Source organism: Zea mays, chromosome 2 (genome assembly GCF_902167145.1).
Source record: "Zea mays cultivar B73 chromosome 2, Zm-B73-REFERENCE-NAM-5.0, whole genome shotgun sequence".
Lineage (NCBI taxonomy): Eukaryota > Viridiplantae > Streptophyta > Magnoliopsida > Poales > Poaceae > Zea > Zea mays.
Window position 1 is genome coordinate 31,757,565 of NC_050097.1, and position 15,779 is coordinate 31,773,343.

The 15,779-nt window shown below is 50.7% G+C and overlaps 1 pseudogene; it reads right to left on the reverse strand.

The window, feature by feature from the left end:
* Positions 1–8,571: 8,571 nt before the first annotated feature.
* On the reverse strand, positions 8,572–9,509 carry LOC109944641 (uncharacterized; annotated as a pseudogene).
* Positions 9,510–15,779: the final 6,270 nt, after the last annotated feature.

Sequence of the window (15,779 nt, forward strand, 5' to 3'; positions counted from 1 at the left end):
GTCCCTTGCCTACACCCATTGGGGGGACGCCTAGGAATTATCAGTATATTTTCAAAACTATCACATCCAAACAGTATATGCAATGAATACTTCAAGACAGAAGAAAGATATCAGCAAGGATCAAAGGAAAGCCAAATATAGCCGATGAGGTACAAGTCTAATCGACAGAAGCATCAAAGCGCGAAGTGACATGAAGACTAGTCAAAGGCCATCTATCGAACGTCCAATCAGTAGCAGATCAAATAAATTGCAAGACCCAGCAATATATGGGCAGATCGCATACTCGGCCTCAAAGACAAGAACGTATGCTAACCTCTAAAGCATAGTGATTAACATGTTGATCTCTAAAGACATTCGACAAAAGGAAAGGATGATTCCCGGAAAAAGGCATGAAATGAAGACCTTCGAGTGGATTATTTTCAAAAATCCACTCGAAGCTCGGGGGCTACACCCATTGGGTGCACCTTCGGTGCACCCAATAAATCATCATCCCCGAAGAAGCAAAATGCTGACCTCTAAAGCATAAGGCAAAATTAAGACAAGGCTGACCTCTGAAAAAGCACAAGTGGAAGATAAAAGTGATTTCTGATAATACTTGAAATGAAGACCTTCGAGTGGATTGTCTGCGAAAATCCACTCGAAGCTCGAGGGCTACACCCATTGGGTGCACCTTCGGTGCACCCAATGAAGTTCGAAGTTCTATAGTACAAAATGCTGACCTCCAAAGCATAAGCCTGAGATGGAACACCAAAACTCGAGGAATAATATCAGAAGAAGACAATAAAAAAATGTTTTTACCAGATCCCTCAGAGTTCAGAAGTAGTGACCTGGCAGGCTTATTTCCAAAGCATTCCTTGTTAAAATCAAGGACTACAAGCTGGACCTAGGATCTTTGGGTCGTTTACCTCAAAATCAACCCAAAGATCGGGGGCTTGTGGGGGACAGATATCCCCCGGGTCCACCAGAAGGATAAAAGACCTCATGAAAGGCCCAAGGGCCCCCATAATTTATAAGGTCATCCCCTCGTGGGCCTGGGGAGGAACGACCAGTGAAGCGGATTGACACAAGGCCGGATTGGCGCAAGCCCAGACGGCCCAACGAATTCGAGCAGTAATCACAACAGTGACCCGACCTTCCCGCGCGGGAGCCCCGTACGACGGAACCAAGCGAGGATGGGTCGGCTGAATTATAGGATGATAAACTCAGTTGGTTCACTATTTCTTAAGCATACGTTGTAATCATATCTGCATGTAACGCCCCACGGTCGAGTATGTAAGGCCTAGGGGGCACCCCTTCAGATCGATCCCTCGTGACTTAGCCACCAACACCGGCTCTCTACGTTTCCAACACTAGAGAACCTCCTTGTAACCCACTGCATAGAGTGCTCACGCCAGGACGTAGGGTGTTACGCATCTCAAAGCGTCCCAAACCTGTACAGAACTGTCCACAGTCTCTCGTGCATTTAGCACGAACCATCGAGCTACAGTCGATAACACCGTCCTACTCCAAAAAGCACCTTGATGGGCAACCCCGGGTGCGCGGTCGGACTCGAAACACCGACAGCTGGCGCGCCAGGTAGGGGGTGTGTCATCGATCCAAGCTAGCTCAATGGCCGTCACCTTCCAGCACAAGATCATCCTCCACCCCAGATCCACGTTCTGCTTCAGAACTATCTCATCTGTAGCGAATGAGGAGGGAACTCTGCATCGCATCGTGGATCCGCCGGGGAGAAAGTTTTCCTCAAAGATCTCCGAGAAAATCAGGGCAAAGCAGGGAAAAGTGCAACCTCCAGTGCTCCGAGAAAAGATCACTTTCAACAAGCTAGGAGCTGAGGGTCCGTCAGCCCGGAGAACTCCGTTGTCCACCTCTCCAACGGAAGAATGGACACGGATTACAAGGAAAAAGGAAGCAAATGAGGCAAAGGATCGTCAATCTGGTCTCTCTATGCCTCCGTCCTCAAAGGAGGGCAGAAAGAAGATCGCCATGACAACTGTTCCATTCTACCCCGACGTCCTCTTCATCGGGAGAGTAGAATCGCCCCCCATCTCCGACGACGAACCGACTGCACCTGGAGAGGAACCTCCTCAGCGGGAATCCCGCCGACAAAGGAACCGACGCCGAAATATCCGGCGACATCACGAGGCTAGAGAACGGGACCCAGCGCAACCCGTATCGCGAGACGAGGTCTCGGAGATGGGAGAAACTCTGGAAGAACGTGTCTTCAGGGAAAGAAGGAATTCTCGACGACGCGATCGTCGCCGGGCTCAAGAACAGGCCGAGCAGGAAACAAGGCAACGTCGGGAAAATCCACTCTTCGGACGCATCCTGAACCCCGATTTCGCCCGAGCTATGAACACGCCGAGTGAAGTCGTTGGAGTATTGGCTCGGATAGCTGATGGCCTCCCCTGGACTCCCGACGCCGAGGGCTATCGGCGGCTGTTCACTCAAGCAGCCAATCATCTTCTACCCCTCGCTCACCCGTCGAACGATCTACGACACGCCATCAACAGTCGGCGGGATGCACGAAGCTCCATCAACGCTTCACGCGAACGACGACATGAGAATGAGATCCATCGCCGAGAAGAGTACGACCGGGATCACGACATCCCAGCACGGAGTCAGGCTACCAGGACCGAGTCGGCCACGGCTTCAACTGGTGGCACCACCCGGGGACGGTCGAGGCACCACGACAACCGCTCCCCTCCCCGGGACAGACAACATCATCGACGACAGGAGGACATGTGTGGAGTATCGGCACTTACTCCGTGCCTTAGGGCCATTCAATGGCCCCCTAACTTCAAGGTGTCCAACGTCGACAAATATGAACCTAAGCAGGATCTGGGAGGCTGGCTGGCCGTCTACACCACCACTGCCCGAGCTGCTGGGGCGACTGAGGACGTAATGACCGCGTATTTGCCTATCGTCCTCGGACAAGACGCGCTGCAATGGCTGCGACACCTACCCCGACACTGCATCGACGACTGGAGCGACTTCAGTCGACGCTTCACCGCTAACTTTCAGTCTCTCTCCGACAAACCGGTGCAGCCATGGGACCTCAAATCCATCAAGCGCCGAGGGGACGAAACTCTTCGGTCATACCTCAAAAGGTTCCAGACCATGAGAAATCGTATCCCCGAGGTCGCAGAGGCAGCAGTGATCGAGGATTTCTATAGAGGATCCAATGACTCGGCCTTCGTCCGAACCATACTACAGAAGGCGCCGACTACCTCCGAGCAGCTGTTCCGGGAGGCTGACCTCTACATCACCGCCGACGAACGAGCTCAGGACCTCATCAGAGGAGCGAAGCCTGCGCCAGCGGCGCCGCGACGCGACACGAACCAGCAACCCGACAAGCGCTGGGAGAAGAGGCCTCGTGAAGAGGTCCACGCCACCGGACCGCCCGCCTCTCGCGCCCGAGGAGGACCTCACGGAGGCGAACGCACGCTGGACGACATCCTCGACGCCCAGTGCCCGTACCACAAGGACATGCGCCACACCCTCCGGAACTATAGGGATTTCAAGCACTCCGTTGGGCACGGCCGACCCTTCCAACCTCTACCTCCTCCCCCGCCGCGAGGAGGACCGGGAGAACCGCAACATCCCCAGCAGCAGGAGGAGGGAAGAGGAGGAGCCTTCCCACGCGTCGATAGAGAAGTCAACGTCATCTTCAACGGACACGGGTCACAAGAAAGCAAGAGACAACAAAAGCTCAACGATCGTCAGATATTGGTGGCAGCCACCGGTCCTCCCGCCCCATACCGATGGTCTGAGCACCCGATCACCTTCACCCGGGCAGATCAGTGGCTCAACTTCGATCACCTAGGCAAATACCCGCTCCTCGTCGATCCGGTGATCCAAGAGAGCAGGGTAAAGAAGGTACTAGTGGACGGGGGAAGCAGCATCAACGTCACCTTCCCTCGGACGCTCCAAGGCTTGGGAGTTCCCATCAAAGAGCTCCACGAGTCGGACACACCCTTCTTTGGCATCGTGCCGACTGAAGGAGAGTACCCGCTGGGCCACATCTACATGCCGGTCACCTTTGGAACTCCGGAAAACTACAGAACCGAGTTCCGGAGGTTCGAGGTGGCAAACTTTGACTGCGGATACAACGCCATCATCGGGAGACCCGGATTGGCGAAGTTCATGGCTATTCCACATTATACATACATGATATTGAAGATGCCAGGACCACAAGGGATCATAACTGTGCGCGCTGACTTCCAAGGCGCCGCAGAATGTTTCCGAGTGGCCATTCAGGTGGCCCTCACCTCCAAACCATCGGCGATTTCTTCTGCACAGGCGAACTCAAAGCCTGAGGAAGATCTCGCAGTACCCGCGAACGAAGCTCAAGCCGTGACCTCTATGCGGCCGACTGAAGAAACCAAAAGGATCAACCTCGGGTTCGTTGATGAACGCAAAACCACCATCATCAGCTCCAGCCTGGATGACAAATAGGAAGGCGCGCTCGTCCAGTTTCTGCAAGATAACCGAGACATATTCGCATGGCAACCTGCGGATATGTCGGGAGTCCCAAGAGAGCTGGCCGAGCACAAATTGAAGGTCTACCCCCAGGCGAGGCCAATACGACAAAAATTACGTCACTTTACGCCCGACAAGAGAGAAGCCATCCGTGCTGATCTGGCTCGCTTGGTCGCGGTCGGATTCATTAGAGAGGTGTTACATCTTGAGTGGTTAGCCAACCCTATTCTTGTACTAAAAAAGAATAAAGTGGATTGGCGCATGTGCGTTGACTATACAGATCTCAACAAACACTGTTCGAAGGATCCCTTCGGACTTCCTAGAATCGACCAGGTGGTGGACTCAACCGCCGGATGCTCTATGCTGTCTTTCTTGGATTGCTACTCTGGGTATCATCAAATTAGTTTGGCAAAAGAAGACGAGGAAAAAACAGCATTTATCTACCCGTTTGGAGCCTTCTGCTATACCTCCATGTCGTTCGGCCTCAAAAACGCTGGAGCAACTTATCAAAGGGCTATTCAGACATGCTTAGCCGATCACTGGGGCAAGCGTGTGGAAGCTTATGTGGATGACGTGGTGATCAAGACAGAGGATTTAGAAAATTTCATTGAAGATTTACAGCTGGTCTTCAACAGTCTACGACGATAAAGATGGAAGCTTAATCCCGAAAAGTGTGTTTTTGGAGTGCCAGCAGGAAAGTTGCTCGGGTTTATTGTCAGCCATCGAGGAATTGAAGCCAATCCAGAAAAGATCGAGGCTATCATGAGGATGGAAGCACCACGATCACAGAAGAAAGTTCAAAGACTCACCGGATGTATGGCAGCCCTAAGCAGATTCATATCAAGGCTGGGAGAAAAAGGCTTACCATTCTATAAGTTACTCAAGAAGGTGGACAAATTCTAGTGGACTTTAGAAGCACAGGAAGCTCTAGATGCGTTGAAAAAGTTCTTGACAACACCACCGGTGCTGAAACCGCCGCACCGAGCCACGCCGACTCAACCGGCTGAAGGTTTGCTATTATACATCTCTTGCACGACTCACGTGGTGAGCACTGCATTGGTAGTCGAGCGAGCAGAAGGGACATGCATACCCGGTACAACATCCCGTCTATTTCATCAGTGAAGTTCTGGGGTCCTCGAAGAAGAAATACCCTCAAGTCTAGAAGCTATTATATGCAGTACTTCTAACTGCACGCAAGCTCCGTCACTACTTCAACGACCACAAAGTTATAGTAGTCACTGGATTTCCGATAGGAGATATTCTTCACAATAAAGAAACTATCGGGAGAATAGCCAAGTGGGCCTACGAGCTGGGATCTCATGACATTGAATTTCGACCTCGCACTGCTATCAAAACTCAAGCACTGGTTGACTTCGTATCAGAGTGGACTGAGCAGCAGGTACCAGATAACCCGGAAACCACAGAAGTGTGGCAAATGTATTTTGACGGCTCATTGAAGCTGCAGGGAGCAGGTGCAGGGATCCTCTTTATTGCACCTAGAGGTGAACAACTCAAGTATGCTCTTCAATTGTTATTCCTGGCATCTAACAATGCAACCGAATACGAAGCTCTGATTCATGGACTGAACATTGTCATATCACTGAGCATCAAGAGACTGATGGTGTATGGAGATTCTCTGGTGGTCATAATTCAGATAAATAAAGAATGGGACTGCTCGAATGACTCCATGGGAAAATACTGCACTGCTATCCGGAAAATAGAAGACAAATTTGAAGGTTTGGAATTTCATCATGTGGAGAGAGACCGCAACGCGGTAGCTGATGCATTGTCTAAACTAGGATCCAGTCGGACTCAGGTCCCACATGGAGTTTTTGTCCAAGAAGTATCGCGCCCGAGCATTTCAATGGATCGGGTGGAAGAATGCAACGCTCTGAGCCAACCAGAGTCAAATTCTGATGACTGGAGGGAGCCGATCATCAAGTACATAAAAATGAGGAGGAACCAAACGACAAAAAATACGGCAGAACGGATTGCAAGACAGTCAGCTCATTATACTCTCATCGGAGAAACGCTATACAGAAGGGGCACATCAGGAGTCTTCATGAAATGCATTCTCTCAGCCACCGGAAAGCAACTGCTAGAAGAGGTTCATGCTGGGCAATGTGGGGTACATGCAGCCTCCAGGACCCTGGTTGGGAAGGTCTTCAGATCAGGTTTCTACTGGCCAACAGCAAAAAGTGATACAGCTGAATTAGTTCAGAGGTGCGAAGCCTGCCAGTATTTGTCAAAACAGCAGCATCTACCAGCACAGCAACTGCAAACCATACCTGTAACTTGGTCGTTCGCATGCTGGGGACTGGATATGATTGGGCCTTTCAAGAAAGCTCAAGGGGGATACACTCATGTACTGGTTGCTATCGACAAATTCACTAAATGATTAGAGTTCAAACCCATTGCTTCTCTAACTTCAACTAAGGCAGTGGAATTCATACAAGACATAATATTCAGGTTTGGAATACCAAATAGCATCATAACCGACCTAGGATCCAACTTCACGAGCTCAGAGTTCTTCAATTTCTGCGAGCAAAAGAGCATTCAGATCAAATATGCCTCGGTGGTGCACCCAAGAGCCAACGGGCAGGTAGAAAGAGCCAACAGGATGATATTGGAGGCGCTCAGAAAGAAAGTCTTCGACAAGAATGAAAAGTTCGCAGGAAAGTGGATCAAAGAGCTGTCGTACGTTGTTTGGAGCCTGAGAACTCAACCTAGACGAGCTCTGCATGGAAACACACCTTTCTTTATGGTCTATGGATCGGAAGCAGTGCTACCTGCCGATCTCAAGTTTGGAGCACCAAGGTTGATCTTTGAAAACATAGCAGAAGCTGAAGCTACTAGACTAGAGGATGTTGACGTACTCGAGGAAGAGCGACTGAACACAGTGATTCAATCAGCACGGTATCAGCAAACTCTGAGGCGCTATCACGATAAGGCCATACGGCATCGATCCTTCACAGTGGGAGATCTCGTCCTCCGCCGAATTCTAACGGGGGAGGGACGACACAAACTATCACTGCTATGGGAAGGACCATTCATAGTAGCAGAAGTCACTCGGCCGGGATCGTATCGTCTCACTCAAATGGATGGTACGGAAATTGGGAACTCATGGAACATAGAAAACCTCAGGAAGTTTTACCCCTAGCTATATCTCAAAAGCTATTGGGACGGCGATGTATTATGTAAACTGGGAAATATATCATCAATAAAAAGACTTCAAGAGCACTCAAATTGTTCACTATCAACCTGCATTCTTACTTAACTCGGGGTGACCACTATACCCTGCTAACGGAGCAATCGGCTTAAGTAAGCAATGACTTAAGGCGGTGCGACATGCTCATGCTTACTTAACTCGGGGTGACTACTATACCCTGCTAACGGAGCAATCGTCTTAAGTCGGCAATGACTTAAGGCGGTGCGACATGCTCACGCTTACTTAACTCGGGGTGACCACTATACCCTGCTAACGGAGCAATCGGCTTAAGTCGGCAATGACTTAAGGCGGTGTGACATGCTCACGCTTACTTAACTCGGGGTGACCACCATACCCTGCTAACGGAGCAATCGGCTTAAGTCGGCAATGACTTAAGGCGGTGCAACATGCTCACGCTTACTTAACTCGGGGTGACCACTATACCCTGCTAACAGAGCAATCGGCTTAAGTCGGCAGTGACTTAAGGCGGTGCGACATGCTCACGTCTACTTAACTTGGGGTGACCACTATACCCTACTAACAGAGCAATCGGTTTAAGTCGGCAATGGCTTAAGGCAGTGTGACATGCTCATGCTTACTTGACTCGGGGTGATCACTATACCCTAATAACGGAGCGATTGATTTAAGTTGGTAACGACTTAAATTGACACGGCACATTCGGCACGTTTGCGGTTATTCATCCCAGGGCGATCTCTATGCCCCACGAAAAAATTTCAAAACCATCATAATGCATTTACTTTTACGATTATAGATACCGTTGAATTCTAGCAACGGGAAAACAATAACAGCATTCAGTACTAAAAAGTATTTTCTAACGAAACATCCGAGCACACTAACCATATACTCAAAGCATTCAATGTTTTCTATTTGGAAATATTCTTCTCAGGGGCGACCGACGAAGAGGGACGACTCGAGGAATCAGGAGCTGCATTCACGTCCGCAACTATGTCGCCAGGAACAACCACGCCGGGTCTTCTCATCAGGATCCGCCCCGCACGGATGGCTTTGTCCATAGCTCTGTCGCGCTGAGCCCTCAGAGTAGCAGAAGCGTCTTTAGCGGCCTTGACAGCCAACCGAGCGGCCTCTAGCTCCTAGGCGACCGACTTCTTGGAAGCACATAGGTCCTTGATGACAGTATCCTTGCTCGACACCAATTGCCTGAGGCGAATCATATCATCCAGGGACTCTTGCAACTTGTAACGATGGTTATCCAAGTCTTCCTTGGTGAAACGATGGCTCCTCTCCAAGATGGTCAACGAGTTGCTGGCGTCATGATATAACTTGTCCAGGTTGTCGCGAGAAGTGGCAAGAGCACGCTTCTCCTCCTGCAGACAAGGGCCAGTTTCTCCAACGTCAAGCAAGCACTAGAAACATAACAGATAAGGGCAAGTGAAAGTTCAATTCTGTGGCCACCTTTTCAGAATCAAGCTAAGCATGGAGAGTGGAGATCAGCGTGTTAGCATCATTCAGAGAAGCAGAAACCCAGGCCAGTTCAGCCTGACCGTGAGAATACTTTTCTTCAAGATCCAACTATTGTCGGGCCAGTTTAGCCTGACCTTGGGAATACTTTTTTTCAAGATCAGAATATTGCCAGGCCATATCTGTCAAGAAAAAATCAAGCAAGGATGTCTAGCTATAAAGCAGATTAGTCAAATAGCTAAAGAAGAAATGAAGGGCACTAACCAGCATTTGCCATCTCCAAATCAGATACACGCCGCTAAAGCAGCACCGGATTCCAATGTGTTAGAGACAAAGCTCCTTTTGGGACAGAGGCACCCTGCAATTTCAGCTGGCCAGCCATCTCGTCCACTAATGCCTAACATTAAGAATAGATGAGTATAATAACAACAGTCTACCTGGAATAAAAGTCAGACCAGAAGAAACCAAATTACCTGGAGGTTGGAGAAGAACGAGGGAACTCCCAAGTCGTGGGAAATCAACTGACGACTCGTTGAAGGGTCACCAATCGGAACAACCCGCAATGCATCAGTAGGGACCAGGTCAGTATCATCAGCAGAAGGCAAAACTCTGTCATCAGGAGCGCTGGCCTCTAAGGCGACTTCTTGACCCGAAGCGTGAGTTGCTGCCATACAACCAGAATGCGGAGGAGAAGACCCTACGTGAACGTCCATGGAAGTGTGAGAGGGAGAACTGACTCGGATACCCTCGGGGGCTGGGTCATAGCTCGCGCTACCCATCCGAGCCGGGTCATCCACGGCAACACCCTCGGGGGCTGGGTAAACGCTAGTGCCATCCTTGAGGGCCAAGCTCTCCGTAACAGCCACCTCTAAGGCTGAAGGACCTTCACCCACTTCCATGGGAGCAGAACAATCCAGACTAGCCTCCTGACCCTTAAGACCGCGCTCTAAGGTCGATGAGGCACGGGACGCTGCTCGAGATAACTCCAGCCCGGCGTCAGGCACATCAGCACAAATATCCATCATTTCACCATCTGTCGGCTCCGACAACAGATCTTCTAGGACCATATCTTCAAGAGTCTGATCAAAGTTGGCCAGAGACAATTCTTGCAGACCAACGAGAGCAGACAGGGCTGGAGAAGGAACACCACTACTTTCCCCGCTGGCAATGTAGCGTCGGCTGTTCTTCCGAGTTAGAGGGATTTCATCCTCCTCTTCCTCATCCTCATCAACATCGCGGATAGTACACCCATTGGGGTCAGCTCTGGCCAGATCACACCCATTGGGTTCAATATCATCTAGGTCACACCCATTGGGTTCCATAGCAGTCGGGTCACACCCATTGGGGTCAGCTTCAGCAAATGCAGGCATCGGCACTTCCTCATCAGCAGGAACAGAAGGACCAGCATCCTGATCCAAGCTAGACACTCGACGAACACGTCTCTTCTTCTTTTTCTTCCCCTCAGCAGGAGAAGTAGGCTGATTGGCTCGGCGAGAACGCTTCGGGCGAACACTGTCAGACTTCTGAATATCCAAAGCTTCGCTAGCCTCTGGGATGGGCGCTACCACCAGTGTTTCAGCAGGGGCTGCATCAGAAGAATCTTCAGCTAACATATCCAGCATGGCACTTATCTCTGCATCACTCGGATTCAAAGGCACCTCAAAATGAACCTGCCTCTCGTCGTCAGGAATTTCTTCAAGTGAGGCAACCAAAGCACTAACTTCTTCGGGAGAGGGTCGCACTCTAAGGCCCAAACCGCTATCACCAGCAGGAGGATTTGACACAAAACTGGTAAAGGCCTTGGAAGGAGGCAGATTCTAGGCCGAATATGCGACAGGAGCGCCGATGTTCGACACCTTACCTCTGAGTATCATCTTGAACCGACTCACTAAGTCCATAGCAGGAATTCTTCTATTGATTACCTGAGTTGAATCAGCGAGGCCTCGATACAGATAGGTCGGATATGCTCTGTCTTTTAGCGGCTGAATATTCTTGAAAACAAAGTCAGCGACCACAGCTTCCACAGTCAGACCCCTTTCTTTCAACAATCCAACTTCAGCAAGCAGAGCCCCTGCCTCAGCCACCTCCTGGTCCGTGGGGGATTCGGTCCAGCTCGAAGTGCGAACATCTGGCTGCCTTCCTGACCGTGGGGGGAGAGAATTCCCATGATTCTCCATGATGAACCATTCTAGGCGCCATCCCTTGATGCTGTCCTTGAGTGGGATGTCGAGGTAGTCAGTCTTTCTCCCACAGCGCATCTCCAAGCTCGCGCCCCCCACCAGCTGGTGCTGCCCTCCGACCATCCCAGGCCGACAGTGGTACAAATACTTCTAAAGGCGAGGCAAAACACCAAGGAAGGCTTCACAAAAATGAACAAAAACGGAGACTTGCAGAATGGAATTGGGATTCAGATGGGTCAGATTCAAGTGATAGAAATCAAGGAGTCCGCGGAAGAAAGGAGAAATGGGAAAAGCAAGACCGCGGATAAGAAAAGGAACGTAAATGACGGATTCGTGGGTGTCTTCTGTCGGAACAATGACCCCACGGCAGATCCGCCAGGAACAGAGCTCCTTCGGAGGAAGAACTCCGATGGATACGAGATGAAGAAGGTCGGATTCAGAAACAACAAACATATGGTTACCTGCGAAGGGCAACTGACTGTTGGGATCGATGGGGGGAATGACTACGACAGACGAACTTGAAGCTTTCCGCTTGGGCACCATCTCAACCATGCTGACGAGCGGAGCAGAAGCAGTATTGCAGGAAAGCAGAGAAGGCCTGGATGCGGAAAAGCAAAAACTACGGCACGGAATGCGGAGGCGTGCTACAGTGCAGTACATATGGGGTTTTCTGAGGCCAGATGCCAAATCTAAAAAGCACCCAGTCATCACCCAGCTGTTATTTCTAAAACGCTGGCGTGCCACATCATCACCCGGCCGTTATTTCTAAAACGACTGGTGTGCCACATCATCACCCGACCGTTATTTCTAAAGTGCGGGCGTGCCACATCATCACTCGACCGTTATTTCCAAAGCGGTCGACGCGGTCTATTTTAACTCAGCGGTTATTACTAAAAACGCTGACGCTACCAGACTCCACTCGGCCATTGTTTCCAAAGCGGCCGATGTGGCCCGTTATCACTCGGCTGTTACCTCTAAATCGCCGACGATGCCATCGATCACTCGGCTGTTACCTCTAAAACGCCGACGTCGCCATCAGTCACTCGATTGTTATTCCTAAAGCGGTGACGTGGCTCCAAGGGATTCGGCTGTTACCTCTAAAACGCCGACATCACCAGTAACCACTCGGTCGTTATTTCTAAAACACCGACGTGGCCGCTATCGCTCAACCATTACTTCAAAAAGCGCCAACGTCGCCAATAATAATTCGGCCGCTACCACCAAAGCACTGACGTCACAAATAAAGCAGTCTAAAGTGTGACCCGATGACTCCAAGTTGCTACTCAAGCGTTGCAGACAGAAAACATCATTGGCGGTAAATATAAAAACGATCGACGACTGACCAGAAGGCAAAATAATGCACACAGAAGTAGGGTGAAATCATTCTTCATAAGGGAAGCATTACTGAACTTACAAATCAACTCATTATGAGTTGATGCCTTCCCTACTACTACATTACATTTCACTAACTATACTACTAGCTACTACTACATTATTCCGCTAATACTACTTCTACTACTAATCTATACTAATAATTAAAACCAGTGGCATCTAGCCACTAGCCTTGTTGCTGCCCCTGCTGCTGCTGCCGTCGCCACCGTCGTCGCTGCCACCCTTGCCGCCGCCGTCACCGTCGCCTTCGCCGCCGTCACCGCTGCCGTCACCATCGCCTCCATCGCCGTCGCCGTCACCGCCATCGCCGTCGCCGCCGCCCTCCTCGGACGAGTCTGAGGAGTTCCCCTCGTCCGAGGAGTACTCCGACTCATCTGAGCCCTTGAGCCCGGCGCGCTCGATGACTCGGATATAGGTCCATACCTCCACGGCGATCCCCTGGGAGTCGTCTGAATCATCAGACGACGCCGGGGGAGAGGCAGGAGCCGGAGAGCCCTCGGACTCGGAGGAGAACTCCTCCTCGAAGTACTCCGAGTCGCCGAAGTCCTCCGAGGGAGGAGTCCGCTCGCGCTCGCGCTTGTCACCAAAGTGATGCGAAGAACTACCACCTTTCTTGCTCTTGCCCATGGTGGAGGAAAAAGGAAAGAGAAGAGAGCAAACAACAAGCAGCAGTAAGAGATGTGAAAATGCCGGAGAAGCAAGAACACTATTTATAGAAGAAGAAGGCAACCGCTCACCTCCTACCACGGCCACTGAACAGTCGCAAAAATTCAATATGCAATTCAAACCGTCTAGAGACACGTCAGGCGGCTGACGCCGTTTCACGTAACACGACACCCATTGGGACTCCATTCAACTGCGCGGGCGATATGATTACGTCTGCGGTCACATCAATTTACTACTCAGAAGCAGTTTGCTAAACGCTCAGCGTACCAAGCCGTCCCTTGCCTACACCCATTGGGGGACGCCTAGGAATTATCAGTATATTTTCAAAACTGTCACATCCAAACAATATATGCAATGAATACTTCAAGACAGAAGAAAGATATCAGCAAGGATCAAAGGAAAGCCAAATATAGCCGATGAGGTACAAGTCTAATCGACAGAAGCATCAAAGCGCGAAGTGACATGAAGACTAGTCAAAGGCCATCTATCGAACGTCCAATCAGTAGCAGATCAAATAAATTGCAAGACCCAGCAATATATGGGCAGATCGCATACTCGGCCTCAAAGACAAGAACGTATGCTAACCTCTAAAGCATAGTGATTAACATGCTGATCTCTAAAGACATTCGACAAAAGGAAAGGATGATTCCCGGAAAAAGGCATGAAATGAAGACCTTCGAGTGGATTATTTTCAAAAATCCACTCGAAGCTCGGGGGCTACACCCAATAAATCATCATCCCCGAAGAAGCAAAATGCTGACCTCTAAAGCATAAGGCAAAATTAAGACAAGGCTGACCTCTGAAAAAGCACAAGTGGAAGATAAAAGTGATTTCTGATAATACTTGAAATGAAGACCTTCGAGTGGATTGTCTGTGAAAATCCACTCGAAGCTCGAGGGCTACACCCATTGGGTGCACCTTCGGTGCACCCAATGAAGTTCGAAGTTCTATAGTACAAAATGCTGACCTCCAAAGCATAAGCCTGAGATGGAACACCAAAACTCGAGGAATAATATCAGAAGAAGACAGTAAAAAAATGTTTTTACCAGATCACTCAGAGTTCAGAAGTAGTGACCTGGCAGGCTTATTTCCAAAGCATTCCTTGTTAAAATCAAGGACTACAAGCTGGACCTAGGATCTTTGGGCCGTTTACCTCAAAATCAACCCAAAGATCGGGGGCTTGTGGGGGACAGATATCCCCCGGGTCCACCAGAAGGATAAAAGACCTCATGAAAGGCCCAAGGGCCCCCATAATTTATAAGGTCATCCCCTCGTGGGCCTGGGGAGGAACGACCAGTGAAGCGGATTGACACAAGGCCGGATTGGCGCAAGCCCAGACAGCCCAACGAATTCGAGCAGTAATCACAACAGTGACCCGACCTTCCCGCGCGGGAGCCCCGTACGACGGAACCAAGCGAGGATGGGTCGGCTGAATTATAGGATGATAAACTCAGTTGGTTCACTATTTCTTAGGCATACGTTGTAATCATATCTACATGTAACGCCCCACGGTCGAGTATGTAAGGCCTAGGGGGCACCCCTTCAGATCGATCCCTCGTGACTTAGCCACCAACACCGGCTCTCTACGTTTCCAACACTAGAGAACCTCCTTGTAACCCACTGCATAGAGTGCTCACGCCAGGACGTAGGGTGTTACGCATCTCAAAGCGTCCCGAACCTGTACAGAACTGTCCACAGTCTCTCGTGCATTTAGCACGAACCATCGAGCTACAGTCGATAACACCGTCCTACTTCAAAAAGCACCTTGAGGGACAATCCCGGGTGCGCGGTCAGACTCGAAACACCGACAGGGGTCGTCCTCTTCCTCGAAACCCGCGGGTCTAGAGGTCGAGACGGCCGTCAGTAGGTCCCAAGTTGACCACATATGGTACCCCGGAAGGTCAGGATATGCCCTTGCGAAAGTGTTCGCCGATGTGGGGTCGATTGGTGGGTCGAAGCTGAATCTAAAGGGAACAGGATAGAAAACTGATGGTACCTCCTGATTGGTGGATGGCGGTGAAGTTGCATCGGAGATGGAATGTGTCGTTATCTCAGGTGCGAGACTAATGCTCGACAAGTCCCTCGCAAGGGTGCCGGCGTCATCAGTCCGCCTGGGGTTGGCACGTTGCTAGGAAGCGACACCCGTCGTTGTCCCAGGTGCGAGGATAACACTCGATATGTCCCCCGCAGGGGTGTCGGCGTCGTCGACTCGCTCTGGTCTGACAGCCGACGAGGTGCTGCCTCCTGCCTGGCCATGGTTGCCCCGTCTCCGCCTCCTCCGGCGAGGAGGGTGGCCGGGCAAACCCGGGTGTTCCTCTTCCGCCATGGAGATGTCATCGTCGTCGAATTCGCCTCCGCCGGGCGAGCCGACGACCGTCGTTGTTGTCGTGCTGCGGGGGGAGGAGTACCATGTT